The sequence below is a fragment of the Piliocolobus tephrosceles genome, unplaced genomic scaffold (genome assembly GCF_002776525.5).
Source record: "Piliocolobus tephrosceles isolate RC106 unplaced genomic scaffold, ASM277652v3 unscaffolded_41060, whole genome shotgun sequence".
NCBI lineage: Eukaryota > Metazoa > Chordata > Mammalia > Primates > Cercopithecidae > Piliocolobus > Piliocolobus tephrosceles.
Genome location: NW_022325489.1, coordinates 323 through 9067, shown reverse-complemented (window position 1 = coordinate 9067; position 8745 = coordinate 323). Strand labels below are relative to the sequence as shown.

General features: G+C 59.0%; 1 pseudogene across 1 annotated transcript; it reads left to right on the top strand.

Annotated features, from left to right (window-relative positions):
- Positions 1 to 1948: 1948 nt before the first annotated feature.
- Positions 1949 to 8330, top strand: LOC111550313 (annotated as a pseudogene). The gene is made up of 8 exons (XR_003308713.2): positions 1949 to 2467; positions 3844 to 3886; positions 4779 to 5027; positions 5864 to 6002; positions 6791 to 6987; positions 7070 to 7149; positions 7224 to 7280; positions 7481 to 8330. The product of XR_003308713.2 is annotated as a coiled-coil domain-containing protein 74B-like (transcript).
- The last annotated feature ends 415 nt before the right edge of the window (positions 8331 to 8745 follow it).

The window sequence follows — 8745 nt, the reverse complement described above, 5'->3', positions numbered from 1 at the left end:
CTCTGTCGCCCAGGCTGGAGTGCAGTGGCACGATCTTGGCTCACTGCAAACTCTGCCTCCCGGGTTCATGCCATTCTCCTGCCTCAGTTTCCCAAGTAACTGGGACTACAGGCGCCCACCACCATGCCCTGCTAATTTTTTGTATTTTTAGTAGAGACTGGGTTTCACCATGTTAGCCAGGATGGTCTCGATCTCCTGACTTTGTGATGCGCCTGCCTCAGCCTCCCAATAATTTTTGTATTTTTAGTAGAGATGGGTTTTCACCATGTTGCCCAGGCTGGTCTTGAACTCCTGACCTCAAGTGAGTTGCCCACCTTGGACTCCCAAAGTGTTGGGATTAGAGGTGTGAGCCACTGCGCCCGGCCAACTTCATGCATTTTCTTTCTTTTATTTTCTTTTTTGGAGATGGAGTCTTACTCTGTTGCGCAGGCTTGAGGGCAGTGGCATGATCTCGGCTCACTGCAACCTCCACCTCCTGGGTTCAAGTGATCATCCCACCTCAGCCTCCCAAGTAGCTGGAATTACAGGTGCATGCCACCACACTAGCTAATTTTTGTATTTTTTAGTGGAGATGGGGTTTCACCATGTTGGCCAGGCTGGTCTTGACCTCCTGACCTCAAATGATCTGCCCAACTCGGCCTCCCAAAGTGCTGGGATACAGACATGAGCCACCATGCCTGGCCTTCACATTTTCTTTAGATTATTTCTTAGAGTGTCTACCTCTACTGTTCCCATTATCAGTCTGTAATCTCATGTTGTCTACTTTTTTCCATTAGAGCCCTTAGCATATTAATAATAGTTGTATTCCATTTCTTGGTCTGATAATTCCAACATCTCTGCCATATTTAAGTCTGGCTCTGATGTTTGCTGTGTCTTCAAACTGTGTTTTTTGCTTTTTATTATGTCTTACAAGTTTTTGTTGAGGGCTGGTTGTGCTGAACCAGGAAGAGGTAAATGGACTTTTTGTGTGAAGTTTTATGTTGGTCTGGTTAGGGGTTGTGCCATGTGTGCTATTTGTTAACTGTAGGTGTCAGAGGCTTAAATCTCTGGTGTTAGTTTTTGTCTCTCTGTTGTCTTTAGGGTTTCCTAGAGATTTCTCAAATAAGCTCTGAGATGAGCAGTTCTTTCACTTGTATACCCTGTTATTATACAGGAGCCCTGTCGATGTGGCAGTAAGATGTGGGGCAGGGGAAGCCAGAGCAGGCTGGGGTTAGGTTCTCTTCCTCCAGGTTTGTTAAAATCACGATTGGCCTGGCTGTGATTTTTTTTTTTTTCAGGGCAGGCCTTGTTTTTTGTTGTTGTTGTTGTTGTTTTAAGACGTATTTCTTTTTATTTTTATTATTTTTAAATTAATTTAATTAATTTATTTTGAGAGAGTCTCACCCTGCCGCCCAGGCCGCAGTGCAAAGGCGCGATCTTGGCTCACTGTAACCTCTGCCTCCTGGGTTCAAGTGATTCTCCTGCCTCAGCCTCCTGAGTAACGGGGATTACAGGCGTGAGCCACCGTGCCCAGCCTCTTATTTTTAGGCAGCATCTCACTCTGTCGCATAGGCTGGAGTTCAGTGGTGCCATCATAGCACACTGCAGCCTCGACCTCCGGGGTTCCAGCGATCCTCCCGCCTCAGCCTCCCGAGTAGAGGCTACAGGGGCCAGCCACCATGCCCGGGTCTTTTTTTCTTTTAATTTTTATAGAGACGGGGTCTCCCTTTCCATCCAGGCTGGAAAGGATGCCTGGATGCCTTTTATTATTATTATTTAAATGTTTCTAGACAGAGTCTCACTCTGCTTCCAGGTTGGAGGGCTGCGCACCGATCTCGGCTCACTGCACCCTCTGCCTCCCGGGGCAAGCGATTCTCCTGCCCCAGCCTCCCGAGTAGCTGCAATTGCTGGCGCCGCCACCACGCCCGGCTAAATTTTGTATTTTTTAGTAGAGTCGGGGTTTCGCCATGTTGGTCAGGCTGGTCACGAACTCCTGACCTCAAGTGATCCGTCCGCCTCGGCCTCCCCAAGTTCGGGGGTTACAGGCGTGCGCCCCCGCGCCTGACCCTGGACGTCTTGGAGGTCTCTCCTCACCCAGGAGGAGCAGCGACAGGCCCCGCCCACGCCAACCGCCTCGGCCTCCGTTGCCCGTTTCCATGGTGACGGGCGCCAGGCTGGGGCTGCCCCGCCACCGAGCCGGGGTGCAGCGGCCGCGGGAAGGTTCCTGGCGATGGCGAGATGAGCGTCGCGGGGGTGGTGGCTGGGACGCGCCCCCCCAGCTCGCCGACCCCGGGATCCCGGCCCCGGCGCCAGCGCCCCTCCGTGGGCGTCCAGTCCCTGAGGCCGCAGAGCCCGCAGCTCAGGCTGAGCGACCCGCAGAAACGGAACCTGGACCTGGAGAAGAGCCTGCAGTTCCTGCAGCAGCAGCACTCGGAGATGCTGGCCAAGCTCCACGAGGAGATCGAGCACCTGAAGCGGGAGAACAAGGGTGAGCCGGCGCGGGACCCCAGGCCAGCCCTTCCTCCCCAGGCACCCCGAACACTGCCGCTCCCGCAGCGCAGAAACACAGCCATGAACTCCGCACACGCCTGGGCTCGGGGATCACAGGACAGCAAGTCCGCCCCGGGTCCTGCCAGGCCGAGCTGTCCCCTCCTCCCGGAGGGAGACCCGCGCGGCCCCGGGCAGTGCCGACCCTGTCGGCCTGTCTCCTGGGGCAGCGTCATTTCCGATGCCGACCCTGCCAGTCCTCTTCTCTCCAGGCAGGGTCAGACACACCTGTTAAAAACTTTACAGAGGGGGCCGGGCGCGGTGGCTCACGCCTGTAATCACAGCACTTTGGGAGGCCGAGGTGGGCGGATCGCGAGGTCAGGAGATCGAGACCATCCTGGCTAACACGGTGAAAACCCCGTCTCTACAAAAGATACAAAAAACTAGCCAGGCGAGGTGCCGGCGCCTGTGATCTCAGCTACTGGGGAGGCTGAGCCAGGAGAATGGCCGGAACCCGGGAGGCGGAGCTTGCAGTGAGCTGAGATGGGCCACTGCACTCCAGCCTGGGCCACAGAGCGAGACTCCGTCTCAAAAAAGCAAAACAGAAAACAAAAACAAAAACTTTATAGAGGGAAACGTGCCCAAGTGCGAGTGTGCAGCTCAGTGAATTTCCACCAGCTAAACACATGGGATCAGGAGCAGGCTTGCCCCCCCACCGCTTCGCCTGCGCCCACGCTGTCCTCGGGCTAGGCCTTCCCAACTGCACCCTTAGCAGCTCCTCAGCCCCACGGACCACCCCCCACCGTCCACCCCACCCCACTCCGCCAGCAGAACGAGGGGCTGCCAGGATGTGGGATGTGGCTTCGCTCCTCGCTTCTGCTTCAGGAGGGCTCCAGCAGGGGCAGTAGTGCCCGCAGCTGCCTCTCCCGCTCCACTCCCTAGTGGTGCCTTACCTGCGTGCGGAGTATCCCATCACCAGGCGTCTGTTTGGTCAGGACCCCCCTTCCCCATGTCTTCTTGAGCTTCCCCCCCAGTCCCTGAGGCCCACAGGATCATGACCCCGCCAAGGCCAGGGCTTCTGGAATTCACCTCTGTACCCCTAAAGCCCAGGCCCCGCCTGCCGGTGTTGATGCCCTCCAGTCATCTCAGATGGATGAGGCTGGTATGTCGGGTGGACTCTGCCTAGGGAACAGGCAGGGGCATTCCTGGCCCGATGCCCACGGCAAAGGCGTGGTGGAGAGTGGGACCCATGGGGCAGGGCCCAGTCAGCCAGTGGGGAGCCAGGACTCTTCAGGCTCAGCAGCGGGGAGAGGCCAGGCTTTTCTCAGAATGGCTGTGGTTTCCCAAGTGCTGAGGAGAGCCTGTGCTTGCTTCCAGGTCTCCATTACAAGCTCATAATGAATCAGACATCACAGAAGAAAGATGAGAACTGGGCCCTTCAGTACCTGAGGAGATGCTTCTGCCACCCAGGGAAGGGCCTGCAGACTGTCCTTGCCCACCTGGCTGCACTTGGCCCCGTCTGCCAACCCAGTGGGGACAGGTTCTTGGGGACCTGGACAGATGCCGCTACCTCTAGCCATGGCTGGACGATGTTATGCAGCCAAGCACAGCACGTGCTGCTCTCAGTAAGCCCAGGGCCCGAGATGGTCGCAGTGGGGAGGTGGGCACAGGGCGCTCCCCAGACCCTCCCGCCTCCAAGCAGAGCTGAAATGGGAGGGAACCCCTGAGACAGCCCTTGCCCTGCTAGGTCTTTACCTCAGATTGCTGCTGTGGCCAGGCCCAGGATTTCCAGCCCTGTGGCTCTGAGTCCTGACGTCCTGTGGGAGGGGCTCTGGACACTCCATCCAGGGATCCCTTCCTGCCACCTGGGCAGCAACCATGGGGACAAAGGGAAGAAGCAGAGTCCTGCTTCCTTGCCACTTGTCCAAGGCACTTCCCCATCCCGACGGTGGCCCCCACCCAGCCCAGGATTCTGGGTTGTGGTCTCGAGCTCACTCCTGGTTATTTTTGGGGCCGGGGATGACACCAGGACATCTGACTGGTGGATGGAACCGGCCTGGGAACATCACAGCTGGGCCAGTGCCTAGGGCTCTCCCTTCCCAGGGAGACACGGAGAATGGGGTGGAGGGAGGGCCCTTCCCTAGCCGCTGTAGCAACTCCAGTGAGCTATTCTGGGCAAAGTGCGGCCCAGCCAGCAGCCCCAGCCCTGCGGTGCCGGGGACCCTGACAGGACACAGGAAGGGGACAGAGGAAGAGGCCATGCTCTCCCTCGGGACCTGCTGTTCCATGTGTCCCAAGCCCTCCTGCTTTCCAGATGGCCCCTCAGGAAACCACCTTTCCGGGGCCTCTGCTCCCTCGGGTGCTTTCTGGGTCTGCGTCCGTGGAGTGTGGGTAGAGCCGGGAGGACACAGCCCTGCCAGGCTGAAGGAGGGCCCCTCACGGACACACAGGCCAGGAGGCAAGCATGGGCGTCTTGCGGGCGGCAGCACCGACACTGCGCTCTCCTGCAGACAGCCTGTCCACGTCAAGCTTCCAGTCTGTCAAGTCCATCTCTAACTCAGGTGAGCAGGCTGGCGTCCATGTGCTCGCAGGGGTGAGTGTCCCACGGGGACCCCAGCCTGGCTGGCCACTAGGGGTGCTGACCAGGCCCCCTCTGCTGGGCCACGCTCAAGGATTTGGGGGTGAAGGGGCAGCGGAAAAGAGCCCTGCAAGTTGAAGCCACCAGGAGGGGATTGGGGGGGGTGGGCAGGACCAGAGGCCAGACACAGGGCAGTAAGGCCTCAGGGCGGGCACCCCAGGCGAGGCAGCAGGCAGGCAGAAGGGGCCTCCCCCGGTGGCCTTCTAGGGAGGATATACCCTGGCTGCCCAGCAGGAGCCCTGCTTGGCTGTATTCCTGCCACAGGAAGGTAGGACACAGGAAGGATGGCACTGCCCACAGAGCCCTGGGCTCATGGCACCTTCTGCAAAGTGAGCCGGGAGCAGAGAGCCTGTTTTCCCCACTGTGCCTCCGCTGGAGGCCAGTTTTCCTCAGCCCAGCCCTCACCCGCACGGTTCCTGTGATGGGCCAGGCGCTAGAGGGGCCTTGTCCTTGCTGAGGAAACCCATGCAGGCTGGCTCCCAAGCTTCTCATGCAGTTTCATTTTACCCAAAATGGGGCCACCCTCCACTATCTTGGTTGTTCTGGAGGGTTCACAGGCACCACCCACGGGCTTCACCCTCAGCAGCTCAGTGATTCCCCCCAGCACCATCCAAGGCGGGTTTCCCTTTCCAGAGGAGGAAACAGGCAGGGGCAGGGGCTTCTTGGGTACACACAGCTGATCCTGGAAAACTTGGGCAGTGACTGTTGGTGCCTGCAGTGACCGGCCTTGTAGGGTCTGACTTGCAGCCAACTCTCAAGGCAAGGCCAGGCCCCAGCCCAGCTCCTTCAACAAGCAAGATACGAAAGCTGACGCCCCCCAGAAGGCAGACCTGGAAGAGGAGCCCCTACTTCACAACAGCAAGCTAGACAAGGTTCCTGGGGTACAAGGGCAGGCCAGGTAAGGCTTGAGTGTTCCTGGGGTGCAAGGCCAGGCCAGGTAAGGCTTGCCTGCACCCGAAGGGCCCCATGACTACATTTACGAGGCTCACGCCCTGCAGTCAGCCAGCTGCTCTGCCCCTAGCTCCAGGGGCCTGTCTCCAGGACTCATGACAGTGGATGACGGCCACGCTCTACCCATCGGTGGGCGCTGTCTTCCTCCCTCCCCCGGCAGTCCTGCAGAGTACCTGTGCCGACCTGAGCCCACAAGAGGGCCAGTAGCAGACCCTAAACCACTTTCTCAGAGAAAAGTAATGTTCTTACCAAGAAAAGTGACTTGCGTTCCTGCTGCCCCTTGGCCACAGCCTGCCTTTGGAGGGCACTAGGCCAGCAGGACAGAGCAGGACCAGGTTCTGATGATCCCTGAGTTTCTGGGACCGCCCTGGGATGCTAGAGCGCACACTTTCAGCAGCACAAGCAGCAGGACAGGCTCCTGCATCTCTGCACATCCCGAGACCAGGCCTGGAACAAGATGCCCCACTGGGTGTGGGGTCACGACCAAGAGCAGCCTGGCAGCTAGCTGGTTACCCACTGAAGCCCATCTGACCCTTAGGGCACCTTCAGAGGGGAGAAAGGGGCAGGCCGCAGTCCCAGAGACCCCCACCTGGTGCCCAGAGCACCCTGCTGAGTGGGAGGAGGGACCCAGGCCCTCTTCCCCACATGGGCCTGGACGCTGCCTGGGGAGGTATCCTGGGTGAGTGGTTACACACCTGGGCAGGTCAGCTCTGGCTGCTGCAGTGACTGTTTCAGAAAGGAGAAAGCAGAGGCCTCTAACGCAGGAGCAGCCTGTATGGGGAGCAGCCGGCACCAGGGCAGGCAGATGATGGGGGCGGGGGCACACCCCCCCAATGACCCTGCCCCTTCACCTGCGAAAACCCACCACACTGAAGCAGTGCGAAGTGCTCATCCGCGAGCTGTGGAACACCAACCTCCTGCAGACCCAGGAGGTGAGGCCTTGGGTGCTAGGGTTGGCCCTGCACAGTCTGCCGCCGCCACAGGCCCCACCACGCCCCTGCCCCTGCCTTTCAGCTGCAGCACCTCAGGTCCCTCCTGGAAGGCAGCCAGAGGCCCCAGGTGGCCCCAGAGGAGGCTGGGTCTAGCTTTCCCAGGTGAGTGCCTGGTGCACCCCTGCCCCATCCCTGGGCACCGTCCACAGCTCACTGCTGACGCTTCCTCCACCCAGGGACCAGGAAGTCATGCATTTTCCTAAGGTCTCCACGAAGGGCCTCTCGAAGACATGGTGAGTCCCATGGGCATGGGGACAGTGGGGCAGCCCTGCAGCCTGGGCCCCAGGGAGGGAGTGGGGAAGGGATGGTGGCGGCGCAGAAGCAGAGCACGCGGAGGCCTCTCTAGGTCCCGGTGAGGGCCATGCAGGCCCCACTCCGACACCACTCCACTCCCAGGGATGCCCACAGTGACCGTCCCTCTACCCGCCCCCAGCCTGCTTCTGAGCCCACCTGTGGCGCAGCGTGCCATCCTACCTGCCCTGAAGCAGACCCCGAAGAACAACTTTGCCGAGAGGCAGAAGAGGCTGCAAGCAATGCAGAAACGGCGCCTGCACCGCTCAGTGCTTTGAGCCACCCACATCTGGTCAGTGGCAGGCCCACCAACCTGCAGCTGGAGACTGGTTCTCTATAGCATTTCCTGATACTTCCACTACTTTTAGGCCTGGCTAAATTCCAAAATAGATGACACTTAAAATAGATAAAGTACTTGATCTCTAAACTAACAAACCATTTATTTTCTGTTATTTTGCTATTTAGCATTTACATAAAAAGCACATGATGAAGTAGGTATCGCTTTATCTGTTGAAACTGAAAATAAAGCTTGTTTATTTCCAAGCTGTGTGCCTGGTTCCTCACTGGCTATCAGGCGTCGTGTCCCTTCCCATTCCCAGCCCCTGGCTCCTAGCCCAGCCCCTGCTGTCTGCAGAGACCTGCCTGGGCAGCCCAGTCTTGCTCATCCCGGGACCTGCCAGCGGCCCTGGGAGAGGCGCATTGGCAGAGCCGGGCACATCCTCCCTGGAGGCAGGAGGGCTTTTCTGGTGCCCTGGCTGGGCTGGAGCTGCGTTCCAAACACATGATCACTCTGGGTCTCCTGCCCAGACTACACGCTCCTGGGGGCAAGAGGCTGTCCTCTCCTGCCCTGACACAGCACCGCAAAGAGGTCCAGCCAGGCTGGCCCTCCTCCTTGGCCGTCTCCAGAATGGTGTGGACATGCCCGCACCACCCCTTCCACCACAGCACAGCCATGCCCGCCGTCGGGGGTGGGGTGGCCAGCTTAGTGCCCACCCTCACCCAGCCACACAGTCTTCCCAAGCCCATGGTCCCACTTCCCTGGCATTAATGTCAGCCTCTCCCTGCTTCATGGAGCAGGAACTTTGCCAGGAAGCTGGGGGATGAACCAGGCCGAGGAATGGGATGGTGTGTTAGAAAGGACAGCTGAGGCCTGGAGCCAGAGTGGACAGTGCCGGCCCCAAGGCTGACAGCATCCTAACAGGACAGCAGGCCCAGGTTCACGGAGAGGGGGACACAGTGACAACTCCTGACAAACACAGGAGTAATGAGATTATAACAGTCACAGATGATGGGGTAGTACGCATGAAAAGGGAGGACCTCTTATCACCAAAGGGCTGCTGGCCGGTGCCCAGGTTAGCGGGCAACACAGGGAGGCACTCGCCGTATGGGGGCCCCGCCTGCTGCCAG